General features: G+C 49.2%; 3 pseudogenes; 2 read left to right on the top strand and 1 right to left on the bottom strand.

Moving 5' to 3' along the window:
- Positions 1–14819, bottom strand: part of LOC146210018 (uncharacterized) — a 495553-nt pseudogene that overhangs the window by 236958 nt on the left and 243776 nt on the right.
- On the top strand, positions 7611–10536 carry LOC146210025 (uncharacterized; annotated as a pseudogene).
- LOC146210024 (uncharacterized) lies at positions 10627–13019 on the top strand (annotated as a pseudogene).

The following is a 14819-nucleotide window of genomic DNA, read 5'->3' as shown; positions in this document are numbered from 1 at the left end:
CTTGAGTGCAGGGCGAGCTCGGCTTCCTCTTTCCTCTTGTCGGTAGGAAATATCGCCAACAACTCTCGGCGAAAAGCTTTCCAGGTTGTAAAAGAAGCTTCGTGATTCTGGTCCCACGTTTTGGCCGAATCCAGCAATGCGAAGTAGACGTTTTTCAGCTTGCGCTCACCATCCCCCTGGTTGAAGCCCGCTATACGATCGAAACTGGCCAACCAATCTTCAATGTCCTCGAACTTATCACCATGGAACGGAGATGGTGACCGAGGTGTGTTCAGGACTAACGGCGGCAGCGCTCCAGTCTGCTGAGGAGGATGGTTGCCCGAGGTAGATGCCATGGTTCTTGGAGATGTTCTCGCGCCGCTAAACTCAGGCCGTATGCCTCGCAGACGGCGACTCGCCTTGTGAACAGGTGTATCCACGCACTCGGAACTGGCTTCAAAGGTGCCTTCGAAGTAAGCGTTCATGGGATGACACTCCGCATGGCTCCACCAAATGTCACTGTAACCGACAAAGTGCTCGAAGAGCTGAGAAAGTTGTCAGCCGGTCAATCTCAGCTAATTAGCGAGGTGCAGGGTATGCGAAACCAGCTGACATCTACGGAATTGACAACCTCCGACCTAAGCAAGCGACTAGCTCATCTTGAAAAACACCATCAAGAATTTCTAGCCCTGCGCACCGACGTAGACACGATAAACACGAACACAAGTCAGCTAACCAGTCAAATCTCCGATTTCGAAGCTCGCATTGACGATGCCGAAAATCGTTCACGCCGTAACAATTTAATCTTTTATAACCTCAGAGACGACAACCCATCTGAAACGTATGCACAATCTGAAGAAAAAGTGCTCCGCACTGCAGTGACACACTTCAAATAACAATCGACCCGAAAGACATCGAGCGTGCTCACCGTCTTGGACGTCACTCAACCGGTCATTATCACCCAGTAATAGTTACATTTGCCTTCTTTAAAACGAAGTAATCAATCCTCTCTAAAGGCACTATGCTAAAGGGGACCGACTACCGCATCGGGGAAGACTTCTCACGCCCAGTTCGTACAGCACGCAAACGTCTCGTTGCGTTCGCTCGGAGCACATCTAAAGCTTTCTCACTACGACACAAAACACTGCATATTTGTTTTAAACGTTACACTCTTGATGAAGAAACACAGAGAGTAAAAGAAATTTTCCAGCAATCGACTCGTCAACGTGCAGCTTCCGTGCTCTTGCAGTATTCCTCGAGGTAAACTTCCAGTTCTTTCTTTTTCCATAATCTACACAAACATTCGCAGTTATCTCCCCAAGCGTGAACAAATTCCTAATCTTGTTTCCTCATCCACAAGCAGCATGCTCATACCAACTGAAACATGGCTAACAAAAGACATCAGTGATTTAGAAGTTTTGGCCGACTTACCCAATTTTAATGTCTTTCGGAAATATTGCAAAAATTCCAGAGGCGGAGGCGTTCTTATCGCTACTAACGAACAGTTACCGTGTTCTATCATTAACATCAATTCTGAGCTTGCAATATTATGGGTTATCTGCCGTTTCACTCCTCAAATAGTCATACCAGGTGTTTGTTATCGACCCTCTAAAAACAACGCAAACTTCGCGTGCAGCCTTAGCGATTGCTTAGATCAACTGAACACTAAATACTCTAACGCGCGCACCCTTCTCTCTGGTGATTTCAACTACCCCATGATTAACTGGACAAACATGACATCAGGCAGCGCAGAATCAAAGGATTTCATTGACGTTTGTTTAAATTTTAACCTCACCCTCATAACAAAACCGACACGCGTTAGGAGCGAATGTTTTGACACTCTGGATCTAATACTAACAAATCACCCTGAAAGTTTATCAACCCTTACCTATCTCCGCGAAATTAGCGATCACAAAGTCTTGCATGCAACTTTCACCTTTGTCCCAGAGTCGCGCCAAAATTATCATAAGACGATTCGCTTGTACGACAGAGGTAATTACGAAGCGATCAATAACCAACTTCAGACATTTTTTCCTATCTTTGAAACAGGCTTCGGGGACCGATCCGTTGATGAAAACTGGCTGACTTTCAGAGCTAAAATTACAGAACTAGCGACCGAATTTATTCCCAGCATAACGTTTCTGCTAACCAAAATAAGCCATGGTTTACTAAATCTTTAAAAACGCTTGAAAATAAGAAAACGCGCTTATTCCTTGCAGCTAAACGCAACCCTAACGTATGCGCGTGGAACAAGTATTATGCAGCCGAGGATGCGTATTTGAAATCTATCCGCAGCGCTAAACGCACATTTTTTGGAACAGACCAACCGAGAATATTAATCAAAATCCCACAAAAATTTTGGCAAATACTAAGCCCTCAACAGACACGCGCTATCACCCTTACGAATACACTAGGGCAGGAGGCCAGCGACGTTGAATGTGCAAATATATTCAACTCTGCGTTCTCATTCGTTTTCACTAAAGAAACTGATGTGTCACTATCTGCCGCAGCTGCTTATCCGATATCCCCTACGACGTCAACCACATTTTCTGCACATGGGATCGCTTGTATTATCGAAAACATCAAGTTGTCCTCCTCAGCGGGCACTAATGAAATCATTTCCAGACTCTTAAAAAATACTCGGCATGTCTGCGCATCTTACCTTTCACTACTTTTCACGCAATCACTTGACATAGGTAACATGCCCACTGATTGGAAAATGGGAAAGGTCATTCCAGTCTACAAATCAAGTAAAAAAGAATCCCACCTTAACTACCGCCCCATTACTTTAACTAGTGCACCATGCAAAATCGTGGAACGTATCATTTATTCTCACATAATGAAATTTCTTGACTCGAACAACCTTTTTTCCTCTTTCACAGCAGGGCTTTCGCAAGAGATCCTCCTGCGAAACGCAATTAGCCATTTTCGTTCATGATCTGCATATGGATCTCTATTCTAACATTCAAACTGACTCAATATTTCTAGACTTCGCTAAAGCATCCACCAAAGTGCCTCACAAACGCTTGATACTAAAACTTGCGCAGTTAAATTTACACCATAATATACTAGAATGGATAAAAGAATTTTTAGCACACCGCGCGCAGTTTGTCCATGTTAATAACCAGTCTTCTGATTCTCTTCCAGTAACATCAGGCGTCTCACAAGGGTCTTTGCTTGGCCCCTATTACTTTTGATATCCATAAACGACTTACCCACGCATATTAATTCTAAAATCCGCATGTTTGCCGATGACTGCGTAGTCTACCGAACGGTTACTAACACATCTGATCAACTAGCTCTTCAAAACGATTTAACCTGTATACAAGACTGGTGTAGCCAATGGGTCATGGAACTTAATCCAACTAAATGCAAGCACGTGTCGTTTCACCGCAAACGTAACCCCAATATTTTCCCCTATTTAATCTCAGGCGTCCGAGTAGAACTAACCAAATCTTATAAATACCTAGGCGTAACTCTGTGCGAAGATCTAACCTGGAATGCGCATATCACCAACATCCTATCGTCAGCTAATCGATCTGTTGGTTTCTTAAGACGGCACTTACGCCATGCACCACCAGACGTAAAACTTCTCGCATAGAAGTCACTAATACGAACAAAACTTGAATATGCATCCCCCATCTGGAGTCCAAACCAAATCTATCTGATAACTTCACTTGGATCCCTTCAGAATCGAGCCGCTAGATTCATTCATTCCTGCTATTCATATGCCAGTATTTCATCTTTAAAAGCTAGTCCGGTCTAACAAATCTTGCATGTCGTCGAATCACCAGTATGTGTTTGTTCCATAAGTTTCTTTCCAGCTCACTTCGAATTCCGCCCTACATCAACCCACCGGCACGCATTGGTCGCCCCTGCAAGTTGCGCGTCCACAATCTCATACTAGAACATTTGCGGCGTCATTCTTTTCGATCGCTCAGCCCTAGACTGGAATGGCCTTCCACACGACATTGCTAGGAATCACATGCCCATCCACATTTTGTGATTGTATAACTGCCATATTCAACCAATAATATGTTTACCTTGTATATAATCTTTATGCGTGTACCACCCCTTATGTTTATTTTCTATATAATCTTCATACATGTACCCACCCCTTATGCAATACCCCCGAACCGGGGGTCTTTAAGGTAATAAGGTGAAAAACGTAGGCTTAATAACAGTGACGCGGCAAGGCTGGCGAGAGCTCGAGCGAGGAAGACGAAGAACACCGGGCTCCCTAGCATGGCTAAGGCCAGCAAAAACGTCGGTAATCCAGTCCGGCCGCTTGACGGCACCACAAGCGTATTAGGAATGCGGCAATTTATGCTCTTAACTGGGCCTGTGGTGCCTTTCCGGGAACCGTTGTCAACAAGTGAATGGCTTTTTTTATTAATTTCAATCTAAGGTTATATATTTCAAGTCGGTTTACGTGAATTCATAATTTATTTTCGACAGAAAAAGGTGCAGAATACGTGCATGTATGCATTCAATTTTTCTGTTCTGTCTGGGCAGCTGAGACAAAATGCGTAAACAAGCGCTTGATGAGGCCTCGGAACCTCTATTGCGCTTAACGCTTCACACAATGGCGAGATGATCAAAGATATCACAACACTGATGGGGAGGAAAAAGAAAAAAAGGTTTAATCGCCCTAATTAAGTACCGAGGTAAATAGTGTCCTTACATGGACTAACGAGACCAGAACGACCGAAATACGTGAGCACACGCCGATGATGCGCACAGAGAACGCCCCAATGAATTACAATGATACCGTTAAGATCATAGGTTTGCAGGAAACTACGAGTAGGATGATTTTAAACATGAATACACACGTAGCGAAGTACTGCACTGAGCTAGGTGGAATAATTTCCTATACATTCTTTTCGCCCAGAAGGAGATGTTTCACCCATTTCTTAAACCCAGAGGGTAAATTGGATTCGGATAGGACGTCGACAAGCCGGGGATAAATATTGAGCAGTAGGGGAATTAGAGAGAAAATTAGCATTGTTGCGTACGATGGTCAAGTTTTGGTTTAAAAAAACTGGCATTCGCGTAAATTATAAGTGCAATTCTGGCATTGATAGGATTCAAGAAATGTTGAACCAACCGGTTTGACACCGTGGTACACCTGTAGTCTAGACTGAAGCATGTTGAAAATTATCAATACCTTGTATTTCTGGAAAGTTGTTGGAGTGTGGTCATTCATCCTTTTGTACCGTGTGTAGTATTTCAACATTGGTTCTCTGGGTGGCGCAGTGGTTACGGCGCTCGACTACTGTTCCTAAGGATGCGGGATCGAATCCCGGCCTCGGCGGCCACTTTTCGATGGGGCGAAAAGCAAGGCGTCCGCGTGCTGTGCGATGACAGTGCACGTTAAAGAACCCCAGGTGGTCGAAATTTCCGGAGTTCTCCACTACGGCGTCTCTCATAGCCTGAGTCGCTTTGGGACGTTAAACCCCATAAACAAAACCATCTTTGTGGGTCTCCATAATTATATGCAGTAACGCAGACAGGACTAAATTGACGAGTAAACCATGAAATACCATTAAAGTATAAGAGAAATGTGTTATTAATCGTTGCGCGTCGAGCACAGGCCGCTACTGAATGATATTTAGAGACCGACTAAGAAGATGCACCTGTGGATTTGCAGTGCTGCTGCGTACTCTTATCACCCGCAGTATTACCCGTCTAATATGCAAGCCGCGCATGAGCAACGTTAAAAATTGCACACTGGTTAAGGAACCTAAAGCAAAGCAAATCATTATTCCCAACACGTTCTCAATAGGAGTATGATATAAAAGCTACCAATAAACGGCTGGACAAGCCCGTAGCACCACATATATATATATATATATATATATATATATATATATATATATATATATATATATATATATATATACACATATATGTTACGACGGGGGTAAGACGTCGGAGCGCTGAACAACAGGACGATAGCGCAAGGAGCTCAGTTAGTCAACGGCAGCGCGTCCGGCACGAGACTTTTCCAACGTCTTTCTCCTTCACTTGTTCTCTAAGCTTCATCTTCTTCAGTACTGATACATTTTCCCCCTGGGCAGACGAAGCTCCACGGGCGAGGTAGTTGTTCGTTTACACGAGAGTGACACGGCTTCATTCATGGGCAACTTCGGTTGTGACTGAGCGACGACCACTGTGCTATTCGGTAGTTCACTGACGCGCTCGAGCACAACTTAAGGGAAAGCGTATGCGCCAACATTTCCTGCGAAGAGGTCGCCAAAACCACCCTAAGCCTCCAGGGGTGTAAAATACATGGCTATACCGGCTGTCGTACCGAGCTTTTGATCGCTCTTGCGAAGCAAGGATTCGCAAACTGGCGAGACTGTGAGCTTCTTCGGCTCGACAAAGAGTTTCCGCGATGTACGGTTCGTCATGGACGGAGTAAGGAAGAATGGTGTCTAGACAATACCGAGGAGGACGGGCATATAGAAGGAAAAACGGGCTGTACCCGGTCGTCTCATGAGTTGCAGTGTTGAATGCAAATGTTGTAAACGGCAGTATAGTATGACAATTCTTGTGGTCAGATAGCATATTGACAGGTACATAGATAGCATATTGACGAGTGTGCGGTTTGTGCGCTCCGTCAAGCCGTTGCTTGAGGATGATCTGGTGTGGAACGCCGAAAATGTGACGCACACAAACGGAGAAGCTCTTCCACAACATCTGTCATAAACTGGTGACCTCGATCTCTGATGATGAAAGTAAGAACACCGCCCCCGAAACCTGTGGAGCTCTTTTTGAGACTGGGGTCGTTGGAATGCTGCAACTGCTGCAGTCTTCTGTGGATCTGGCCAACTCCATCGCGGTCGACGAGATGCCCGAGTAACAGCGCTTGACGTTCGCCAAAACGCCACTTTTTAGAAATCAGGATAAATACAGTTTTCTGTAGGCAATCTAAAACAATAGCGAGTCGTATGTTATGTTCAGTAAAACTCCGGCCAAAAATAACAACATGCAGATTTCCCACTTGCGGCCACGAAATATTGTGTCCAGAAATCTTTCGCAGGGGTCAAGTGGATGCAGCTAACACAGAACCGGGTTAAGTGGAGAAATATGGGAGAGGCCTTTGCCCTGCAGTGGGTATAATCAGGCTGATGATGATGATGATGATGAAATCTTTCAAATGTGGCCGGCGCATTACATAGGCCGAAGGGCATCACGTTAAATTCAAATAGACCATCCGGCGTAACAACTGCTGTCTTTTTTCCTGTCAGCAGGGTCCATTGGAATCTGCCAATACCCAGATCGCAAGCCGATTTGGCGTTCCTGCGGAGCGAGCGGACGTGTTTCACCTGGGCTCCGTGTTTTCTTCATTGAACTGCCAGATTTTTTAAACCGCATCTTAATGAAAGTGCATCGACCGGATGCATGAAATTGTGTGGACCACGTTGAACCCGAATTCCAAGGTAGCGGAGCGCTTTTCCCGAATTTAAAGGACTTTTGTATGCCAAGAGCAGCGCCCGTAGCTGGGCCTAACGTCGACTCCGGCCTTGGCCGGAGGAACGGTAGGCCCAGCCCGATCCTCGATGAAGCCGCCAGCTGAACATCGAATCATCGGTGATTACGCAAGTGATCATTGGCCTAAGATAACTACCGCTATGCGAGTAGAGGTGGACAGCATCGAAATTCCGCCGGACCTGTGCACAAAATCGCAAGGCTGGAAACCTGCCGGCGAGAGGGTCAGGCATAAAAACATGGGCAAGCTAGGCCTAAATCCCGTACTTCAAACGAACCAAAGATAGCCCCAAGGCCATGGCTGCAGATGTCAAAAGCCGCAGCAACAACCTCGACGGAGACGCCACTGGCAGCGATACACTTTACTCAAGGTCGAAACATATAAACAAGAGAAAATTGTTGAAGGCCGCGCGTATGCCAGACTTGCCGCGCGGCGACATAAAGATCGCATTACGACCTCGAGGCGGGCTCCACGTGAGCGACGTGACCCGCGTTGAACTAAGTCGTGCAATTGTGGCGGCGGCACGGATCCCCGCCGATGAAGCAAGTGAAGACGTAGTGTGCCCCAACCTCCAGAAGAATATCGTTGTGGTGAGCGCCTCCAAGAGAGAGAACGCCGACCTATACACTGCAGTCGGAAGGATCGACACACCCGGCACGGCACACGGAGTACCTACGAAGCGGCTCCCCACGGCACGGTGAAGGGCGTCGTAAGGGGTATCCCGCTCGAGGATACGGCCCAGGATATTCACGACAATGTTGTGCACAAGCATAACCCAACGGCCCTACAGGCAAACCAGATCGGTAAGACCTAAATCAGTCGTCATTGCTTTCGAAGGGCATAAAGTACCCAAATACGTGATCTCCGGCAACCTGCTCATGGAGTGCACGTTACATAGAAAACAAATCGACGTATCCTATGCGTGCGGCAGAGTAGGCCACAGAATGGACGTTTGCCCGGATCCTTCGAACACTATCTGCCGAGGGTGCGGAATCTTCAACCCCGTCGAAGATCACGAATGTGCTCCCAAGTGTGGCCTGTGCGGAGGAAAACACCTTACCGCGGACAAGGCCTGCAAAGCTCACTTCAAGACATCCTACGTTGTCCGCCGGCGGCGCTGGGAAGGGCACCGAGCAGAGGAAGAAGACACCGGGAGAAGGAACCGAGACAAGAGAGGTCCTGCAGGCGGGCCCCACCGTAGCGCCTCCAAACAACGGGGCCGGTTACACGCGCCGGGCCGCAGCAGCAACAATAGTGGCTGTCACCGACAACAGCCGCCAGAGTCAACCGGACACCGAGGGATCGCCGAGAAAAAGGTGGGCAGGACCAACAGGTCTCCCGTCGCTCTAACCAACGACACCGAATTCCCACCTCTCACCCGCTCCCAACCCCTTAACTCACAGGCGAATCCGCAAAAGGACAGTAGTGAAGTGATAGAGCTTAAAAGGATCATAGAGCACCAAAACTGTCAGATCCAGGAGCAGAACGCCCAAATACAGGCGCTTATGAATAAGCTCGAAACCCTAACTATTAACGGCAGCTTGGCAAATTTAGGACCCCAAAACAACACGGCGGCAAGCAACGCCGCAGACTTGCGCAGAGTACCGCGGAGCCCCCCCCCCCCCTCGCCCAGCCAAAGGCGGACAGCGGGAGACGCTGAGGTCACGCAACGTGCAGCAAATAATCTAGAGGCGATGGACGCCGAAGAGAGCCCCGCGAGCGGAGAGGAAGCGGCGAACGCAGAGACCGCGACCATGGTGGCCATTTTGGCCGCAATTTGCCAAAATAAAGAAAGGCTAAGGAAAATAGACGGCCGACCTAAAGCTGTCGAGAGTCAGCCTCAGACGCCATCGGTGAATCACAAACGCAAAGCGCTAAAAGTATCCTCAACATCGGTGAGGAACCGCTTCGCATCCCTGAAAAAGGAGTGGGCGGAACAAATAAAAAACACGATCGCGAAAATGCGCAGTCGACTTGAGACGCCCGGAAAGGATGATGCAGAAGCCAAGTAAGAAGCACAAGAAGACCAGGGGGGGACACCATCGTAATTTACCAATGGAACTGCCGTGGAATTCGCAAGAAGCGGAACTAATGTTATACATTGATGGGCAAGACAAGCCCCATGTAATTGCTCTACAGGAGACAAACGGGAAATCAGGACTTTCGGGGTTAGTCACTTATACGAACCCTACGGAGAACGGAACGGCGGTGCTCGTTCGCAGCAACGTGGCAGCAACTCAACATGTTACGGCGCAGGGCGCTGGTCGAAATGCATGCAAGAGAAATAGGCAGTGCGGGCAATTTATTTGTAATGAGCGCGTACTGTCCGCCGTCACAACGGCAGTATGAATTTGACCTCATTGTGAGCCAGGAGAAAGGTTTGGCGGGGACCAGACCGCTCCTGATCCTCGGCGACTCTAATGCCCCTCACAAAACACGGGGCAATAAGTTCTAGTCAAAACGAGGAAAAGCATTGGCCAAAGCAATGGAGGATCAAGAGATTACCCTCCTGAACGAGCCGGACGTAACTACCAGAAGAGGCAACAGTGCCGCGAGGGACACCAAACCAGACCTTTCGTGTTTATCGGGCACGCTAGATGTCTCTTGGAGAAGCGAAGAAGTGAACCTGGAGTCTGACCACAGCGTGATCAGCATCACGATTCGAGGTTCCCGATATCGAACTGCGTTGGAGACAGCGCGGATCACCGATTGCGACAAGATGAGAAAGTTCACCCAGGAAGGAGAAGGGGCGTCTGAGGAAGAATCAGGACACGCTGAAACCCAACAGACCTACACCGAATGGTCGAGGGACCAGAAGAAGACCCTCCAAAAATTTACCCAAGAACTCGCAACGACGTCGCAGACACCGTACGTGGACGCCAGACTGACCCACATGTGGGCGGCCCGGCGCTCGTTATTGAGGCGATGGAAACGTCAGAGGCACAACAGAAAGCTGGCCAAGCACATAGCAGCCTTGAACAAACAGATCGCCGAGCACGCGTTCAAACTATGCAGGGGAGAACTGGCTGAAGACCTGCGACAGCCTGCAGAGCACGCTCTAGACGTGGAAGACATGGTGTCTCTTGAGGCATCTTATCGACCCACTGAGTAGCAAAACTGCGACCAATCGCAACCTTACCAAAGTATTGAACATGTACAAAGAAGACAGCCGCAGGCTTCTGGAGGACCTGAAGGCGAAGTACCTAAAGACAGAGAAGGGGCAGTACCCGCTGCCCGAGATGTACGAAGGACCCGACAACGAGGAGCTGGACCGGCCGTTTTCCGTGGCGGAACTGTGGACAGCATTAGATGAAAGTAACAAGAGAAGTGTACCCGGCAGGGATGCTATAACATACAAACTACTCGGTAACATGAGCAGTAACGCAGCCCGCGGCTTCCTAGGGCATATCAACGAAGCCTGGGAGTACTCGCGGTTGCCGAAGGAATGGAAGGATGCCGAGGCCTGCTTCATTCCAAAGCCTGTCAAGGCCCTCATGATAGACAACATGCGGCCCATCTTCATCACGTCCTGCGCTGGGAAGTTGATGGAACGCATGCTCCTTCGCAGCCTGCAGAAGCACCTCGAAGAAACCAGTCAGATGCCGGAGACGATTTACGGCTTCAGGCAACATCTCAGCACCCAAGACGTGATGATTCAACTACACGAACTGGCCGTCAAGCCGGCAACGAGGCACGCGCCGTGCGGGATGCTCGCCCTCAACCTGAAGGGAGCGTTTGATAACGTGTCCCACGCCAGCGTGTTGCGGGATCAGAATATAACCAGGTGCGGCCGAAAGACATTCAGCTCCATCAAGGATTTTCCATCAAACCGAACCGCGACCATCCGGATAGGGGAGGAGAAGTCAGACCCTGTCGAGCTCGGTGATAGGGGAATCCCACAGGGATCGGTCTTGTCGCACCTGCTCTTCAATCTGGCCGTCCTGCCCCTGCCCGGTCTACTCAAGTAAATCGAAGGTGTGGACCACGCTTTCTACGCCGACGATATTACGGTGTGGATGACTCGAGCCCGGTCTGATGCCTGAATGGAGGAAGCCTTGCAGAAAGCGGCAACGACCGTGCACGAGTACGCTAAGTCGTGCGGACTGAGCTCCGCTCCCCGGAAATCAGAGCTGCTTAGATCCAACCGGGAAAATCCAAGAAAGAGCTGCCGCCGTACGTGATCGTCACCATCGGCGAAATGGCCATCAATCCAACACAGCCGATTAGGATCTTGGGCCTGCTACTTCAGACCGGCGGGAAGGCACACGCTGCCATCACAAAGATCAAGACTACAACTGAACGGATACTCAGCATGATTAGAAGGGTATTTAACAGAAACCGAGGCCTCAAAGAGGACGATGCCATGCGCCTGATACGCGCGTGATACCTACTCCGCCCCTTATCTCCAGTTGACGAAGGCAAATAGGGACACCCTAAACACGATGCTTCGTAAGGCAACAAAGCAAGCACTGGGCATACCGATATACTCGTCCACGCAAAGACTGCTAGACATAGGCGCCCACAACACAGTGGAGGAGCTCATTGAAGCCCACCTCTCTAATTAGAGAATCCGGCTCAGTCGCACGAAACATGGACGAGCCGTCCTACGTACGATAGGATGGCAGATTGAGTCAGTACCTCTCAAGGAAGCCCTTCCGAAAGAGTGGAAGACGACCATTCAGACCAAACCCCTTCCCCAGAACATGACGACGGGCAAGCACGACGAGAGGCGCACCCGCGGACCAAAGCCATAGCCCGGAAGCTGGAAGAGAACCCCAGGGTCCTCAACGCGGAGGCCTTGCTCCGAAAACACAGTGACCATGCAGCGGTGGTGGTTACGTCAAAAGACAGGCTGATCGTCAGCGCGTCCGTAAAGACAACAGACCCCGCAGTTGCCAAAGAAGCGGCCACGGCCCTCGCACTCGCGCGGCCGAGCGTAGACACCGTGGTCATCGACTCAAAGACAGCCTACAGAAGTTTCCGCAGAGGGGTAATCCACTCCGCGGCCGGAGCCATTCTATCCAAGTGCAAGCTTCCGGGAAGAGCCATAGAGCTCGTGTGGGTCCCGGCTCACTCGCAGGTAGCAGGCAACACCATCGCAGACTACCATGCCTGAGAAATGTCAATCCGGGGCGAGCACGAGCCGGAAGAGCTACCGCATCCGGTTACCAGCTTTTGGGAGATCACCCTTATGTACCAAGAGGAAAGGTGAAGACTGCCTGAACCACACCCCAAACTCACCAGGCAACAACAGATGATCCTGCGTCGAGTACAGGCGGGATCGCTTGCGCTCCGGTACTATTGAACCGCATGTACCCTGCAGAACACGATATGCTCCTTCCTTTTTGCAAAAAAGGCACTCTGCCACACGTTTAGGCAGAATGCAAAACAATCAAGACCCCCTCCTCCCCTTCCCGCCAATACCTCTAATCCCCAACTCCTTGAGCGATGGGAGACCTTGTTATCCAGCCCCGCTCTATCCATTCAGCTCGCACTGACGGACAGGGGCCAGGAGCTGCTGGGAAGATATGGGTCCCGCAACTAGGCAACCACCCCATCTGGTGCAAGCATGCACTACAGAATTATTTCGGGCACAATAAATGTTGATTCCTCCTCCGATCGCAAATCAACTGAAGAGAAATAAGACACGGAGGAAAGGCAATCTATGGCATCGTCGATCCGCGGGAGAAGATACACATCCTTTTTAGTGATGGAGTTGAGGCGACGATAGTCGATGCAGAACCTCCATGTTCCGTCTTTTTTCTTTACCAATATCACGGGAGCAGCCCAAGGACAGGAGGATTCCGGTAATACGCGCCTCTTCAACATACTGTCACATAGTGGTGACAAGGCCGTACCCGCCAAAAGAAGACACAGGCGTGATGGTACTGAAATCACTCTTTATCGGGGCTGACTTGCGCCCGCAAAAGAATTAGGCAACTCGGCGGCGCCGATAGCAACAAATGCGCTCGTCGGTCGTCGAACAAAGAATGCTCGTCACACTCGTCAACGCTCAATTTAAAGAATGCACAGAACAATCCAGATAACGTCGCGAACAGCTACCAGCACTTACTGGAACATTGTAGAAAGACCACGAGTGGCCGGAATTTTCGAGATAGATCTCGGTGCATCTTGCGCTACAACGAAAGTGATAAAGGTGTGACTCGCGACATCGAGCATTAACAAACAAAGATTACAGAACTGATACGCGATCCAGAATCAGAGTGATAAGCCTGTATGCCGGCGGCTGTTGAAAAACAACAAATACAGTTTTGAAGGTTTCGCGACAATATCTTGGACTTGCTTGGTAATGATCTTACGCTCTGATGGCGACACATGGTACGGCTTTTGACGGACCGGTTGGGCAGATCCCGTGTCAATCCTGTGGCGTGCGCGAGATAGAGGAAGACGTTGCGAGCCGTCGGGCTGCGCGAAATTAAAGACAGAGACGTGCTGAGACAATAGGCTCATCAAGATCTGGCGTTGCGAGGCGTTCAAGGATGCGCTGATCATCGGAACAAGCTTCTGGTCAGAGGGCGAGTGAGAAGCGGGGTTTCCGGGGGAAGGAGTAACGAGAGCTACATAATTCGGTATAACTGGGATAAATGCGGCTAGTTTCAAGCCCGTTGCAAAAACAACCGGTTCCGGTGAGTAAATTTTAGTCCTCAGTCCGGTATGGTCCTCTTTCACACAAACCAAACAATGCGTCATGAACACATTCTTCTCTACGCACTGTGAATGAAGAGGCGCCACAGAAGCCTCAATATGAGTCGTTAATGGCACGGGGGCCTGACACCTGGACACACACTGCAGAATATTGCGGTACGACGAATTCATCACACACACACAAAGCGTCTTCTAATTTGAAGACGAGGAAGAGAACCATTAACACTTAGCGCTCCCGTCCGGCAATCAACCGTAGCGCCGCACATACGCAGGAAGTGAATTCCCAAGAATACGTCGTGTGTACATCGGGGCAGCACTACAAACGCCGCCTGAAATACTGCGACTCCCAAAGAAACTTTAACGCTGCTCACCCCAACCGGTTACAATAACTCTCCACTCACGCCATAAAAATGTTTTGTCCCAAATAAACATGACTTTGTTCTTCAAGAGGTTGTTAAATTCTAAACTCATGACCGAAACAATAGCACCACTGTCTACCAACTCCATTGTAGACAAATGGTCAACAACTATATTAGCCTTGTCCTTTAACATGTGCAGACAGAGGAATACTTGGTAGGCAGCGCCCATTATACAGCGACTTCATCTCCATCGGCCGCGCTAGCTAGTTTTCCTGCAAGGGTGGTGGAGATGGCGCCGTGGTGACGGGCAACGGCGCACA

This window comes from Amblyomma maculatum, chromosome 1 (assembly GCF_055883805.1).
Source record: "Amblyomma maculatum isolate TAMU_Amacu chromosome 1, ASM5588380v1, whole genome shotgun sequence".
NCBI classification, from domain to species: Eukaryota; Metazoa; Arthropoda; class Arachnida; order Ixodida; family Ixodidae; genus Amblyomma; species Amblyomma maculatum.
Note: the sequence above shows the minus strand (reverse complement) of the source record. Positions and strands in the feature narration are given on the sequence as shown.